At 41.2% G+C, this 4,353-nt stretch overlaps 1 pseudogene; it reads left to right on the forward strand.

The window, feature by feature from the left end:
• Positions 1 to 874: 874 nt before the first annotated feature.
• LOC102838107 overlaps positions 875 to 4,353 on the forward strand; it is a 7,211-nt pseudogene continuing 3,732 nt past the window's right edge.

Consider the following 4,353-nt stretch of genomic DNA (forward strand, 5'->3'; position numbering starts at 1 on the left):
TTTATTTTGCTCACTTATTTGAATTATCTTATATTGAACTATCTTATCTGCTGTCTTCAAAGCTTTAAAAGGTTATATATTTATTTATATATTTCTTAATTCATTAAATGAATATTTATTTGTTTTGTGCTGATTTTTTCTTGATGTATCCAGAGATAGTTTCCTTCTTTCATTTTTTAGAATGCCTTTCCTCCTTTACATTATTTCAACTGTGTTTCTGGTCTCTGTGTGACTTTGGTGGCATCTGTTGGTTAACCATGGCTTCCTCTCATTAGTGGGTATGGTGGATTACACTCATGCATGAGTCCTCTATGTCTTGTCTTGTGGTACTGAGTGGAGGTATGGGAGTAGTGTTGGGTGGATAGGGTCCCTCTGCAGCCCTTGTGAGACTAAGGGGTCCTTCTAGGTTGGTACTAGCAGTTAGTGAGTTATCTGAAGATCAAGGCAGGAAGGCTCCACATTTGCAGAGAAGGAGTGATATCCAAATGGACATAGGCCTAGAGTACCTGCACAGATTAGTGTCTCAGTAGGTGCTGGAACAGGGGGGTTTTATTCCCAGTGCAGATGACCTGCAGGAATTATTTGGGTGTGGGCTATGTGACATTGCAGCTGGATGGATATTGGATGAGGGCATTATGGTCCTGCTTGTCATTTGGCAGAGGTGTAGATTGTGACTGTCAGGATGTGAATGGATTAGGTGGTGAGATCATATGTTTGTCCAGCCAGTCACTGGGGTGTGGGTGCAGGGAGTTATCACTTGATTGTATACTGAATGTGTATGCACTATTAGTTGCCAGGTAGTCAGGGCAAGGGTGTTTGAGACACTGGTCACCAGGTAGGGGCGACAGAAACTCACACTGCAGGTTGCCAGTTGATGGTGAGAGCAAATGCCACTAGTGGCCTGGGGCATGGTGGCTCAGGGGTGGTCAAAGCAGGTACAAGCTTCTAATAACACAGGCATATGTACTGTGGTATGGGTGGTGGCTGGCACACAGATTCAGTTGTAGGTTGAATGGCATAAGAGCACACACTGTGGATTGCTGGATTGTAAGAGGGGGAGGTCACTCTGGTCCCTGTGATGACAGGGTAGTGTAGGAGAAGGGAACCTGTTCCCCAAGTCTTTGGTGTGGGTGCCAGGTCACTCGCTGAAGAGTCCAGCTGGCAATCAAGTCCTGGCCCTAACCAAAATGAGGAGAGGACACTGTCCAAAGCCAGGTTGGATAAAGAATCTTTAGCCATCATTCCAAGGATCCTCCACTGAGCTATCACTCCAAGTGTCATCCACTCAAATGATCAGAAACAGTAGCACTATCCCTATTTTCTGGTTTCCTCCCTGCCTGGATTCCTAGGCCTCTCACCTGCCTTCTTGCATGTCTCCTCCTTAGATTCAGTTCACGTTTGGATCATTCTGCTTAGCTCCAGTTTTGTTTACATAGTATTTCTGTCTCCTGTTATGGATTTTGTGAAGTTGCCTTCTTGTTCTCCTTACCCTGCAATACTACTTGTTTTGTCTCAAGATGATCTCACTGCCAGATATTAGGGCACCTCCTGGTGTGGCGCTGTGAGTTAATGTGCCAGACTGCAAAGCTATTTGAACTGCAGCGTCGGTGGTTCAAGCTCACCAGCCACTCCTCAGAAACCCTATACAGGATTGCTATGGGTCGGAACTGACTCGATGGCATTTAACAACAATAACAACAAAAGTCTGTAAGTCTCCTCACCTGCTGTTTTCATTAATTTTCTGTTTCCCTTCAGTGTTTACTCAAACACTTCATCTTTCCATTTGCTGTCTGGATCCTCAGACAGTCATCTCTATTGTTTCATTTGATTTCTTGGCTCTTCAGGGAGATGGGATGGTGTGTGTGACTAAGCCACCATCTTGAGCTTTTTCATGACTTAGTTTTATTCTTGATGGTTCAGGTCAACTTGTGTGAAGTTTCAAAATAACTTAAAAAAAATAAAGATAGGTGAAAAAAAATAGAGTTCAGGAAATTGAAAACACCCGTTGATCATCTTTAAAGCCTTACCCATAAAGTAGGTAGTTGCAAAGTCAAAAGTTTTGCTGTTTTATCTTTGAGTTAGAAAAGGAAGGATTCCCAATATCAGAGCTAGATTGGGGAAGAAATTTAAAGAATGAAACCTCTTCATGACCCATTAGAAATGTGGAAAGCCTGTTTGTGATAAGTGATGTTTAGCAGGAAATGCTCATGGGTGAATAAAATTAAAACAACTTTCAGGAAACTCTTTCACATATTACTGCATCTGTTCCTGAACACATCTAGTAGGCCTTAGGCTGGAAACCTGATCTCTGAATATTCTGTAGGAAGAACAGATGTGGCCCCTGGGAATGAAGAGATATGAAAGGAAAGAGCAAAAGGGTCAGACTTCTGCTGAAGTCTTGTTCTAGAAACAATCTTCTTCCTTCTCTCTCACACACGCATGCACACACAGACAAGCACTTGTACACACAGACACTCATGTGCAGAATTCTTTTTTTTTCTTTTATATGTCTTTCCAGCATTTGATTTTCTTTAATCTCAAATTTGTATTAATATAAGTTTCTATTAATTATTATCTATTGGTATCCTTCTCTTAATTTATATCATTCTTCTTTAATGTCTTTTTATCTGAATATTTTTCGATGCCCTTTAAGTTGGGATTTGCTTTATATTGCAGCAACATTTTTCTCTGAATAGTCTTTCCAAGTGGTTCCAGAATTGCAGTGTTGGAGTCCTGATGTGGCGCTGTAGGGTAAGCTCTGTACCTCAATGTCAGTTTGAACCAAAAGATTGGCAGTTCAAACCCACCATCCGCTCCTCAGAAACCCTATACAGGGCTGCCATCAGTCGGATAGACTTGACAGCACGTCACAACAACATGGGATCATAAAATTATCTACTCCAGTAAGGGATTCCAGTGTCTTCTTCCCTAAGGAAGATTGTTGGAATTTGCCCTCACTGCTAAGAGGAAATAGGAACTCACTCCACGGCAGACTACCCCACATCACATTTGGCAACCCTAACAGTGTGTGTCCATCTCTTCTGTTTTCATTTAGACTCCTTCTATTAGTTTAATTTGTAGCAAAGTTCTTCCCTGCACTGGGGGCCCTGTCCCTTTCTTTCCTCATCCTGCTGCATTTCCATTCTTCACCAGTTCTTATAATCTTTAAAAAAAGATTTTGTAAATACTACACTACAAATTGATGCAGTTCTACCTATCACTCTTGCCAATTTAGATGGAGTTGCCTTTAATAAGACAATCTCCACTGATAAGAGGTATATGTGGGGATAGATAGATGCATGCATACACCCACAAACCCATTTTCAACTGAATAGAATCAACATTTGATCCAGCTGTTGCTTTTGTTTTTATCCATGAAAAAGGAAGTTTAGTTTTGTCACATACACCTTTGTGACATTTGCAAGAAGTAACAGAGGTGCTCAACAAGTAGAGTTCTGAGTCTTAAATGCTTTGGTGGTGGTGGTGGTTATGTGCCGTGGAGTCGGTTCTGACTCATAGCGACCCTGTACAGGATTTCCGAGGCTGTAAATCTTTACGGGAGCAGAAAGCCTCATCTTTCTCCCACAGAGCGGCTGGTAGTTTCGAACTGCTGACCTAGCGGTTTGCAGTCCAATTTGTAACCACTACGCTAACAGAGCTACTTCTTAAATGCTTTAGTGGAGATTAATGCCTTTAAATCTCTCAATACAAGGCCTTCAAAGGAAGAGAAGCACTCTGCACCTTTCCTCTGTTCAGTGCTTTGATTTCTTCTTAACCTTTGTCTTTATTCATTAGGGCAGAAAAGACCAATCAAAGGCTGCCAAATAGTAAGTTAACAAATGAGTCCAGACTGCAGATGTATTTGTAATGGTGTATTCGCCCGGCTGAAAATATTTTAATTAGTTGCTAAGATTCATAGATGAAAGTGATTTTTCTTAAAAACCTGAATTTTTGTATCTTTTAAAATAAGTGGAAACTATTTTAAAATAGTGGCGCCCCGGATTGCATTCACCCTGAGTTTAGAGGTTTCATTCCAGTACAATGACTCAAGTAGAAACTGAAAGCCAGCCACAAAGAGTGATTAATTGCCCATGTCACAAGAACATCATTGGGTCAGGTGAAAAATTCCCTTTGTGTCCTTATCAGACACAACCTGATGACATATCATATTCACAAGTGTGGTGTCATGGTGTCAAAAAGAACATATCCAGATCAGTCATGAGGTACAACGCCATCTGTGATAGGATAATATCCATGTGCCTACAGGGAAGACCAGTTAAAACCAATATTTTTCAAATTTACGCACCAACCACTAAAGCCAGTGAGGATGAAATAGAAGAATTCTACCAACTT

Source organism: Chrysochloris asiatica, unplaced genomic scaffold (genome assembly GCF_000296735.1).
Source record: "Chrysochloris asiatica unplaced genomic scaffold, ChrAsi1.0 scaffold00122, whole genome shotgun sequence".
NCBI classification, from domain to species: Eukaryota; Metazoa; Chordata; class Mammalia; order Afrosoricida; family Chrysochloridae; genus Chrysochloris; species Chrysochloris asiatica.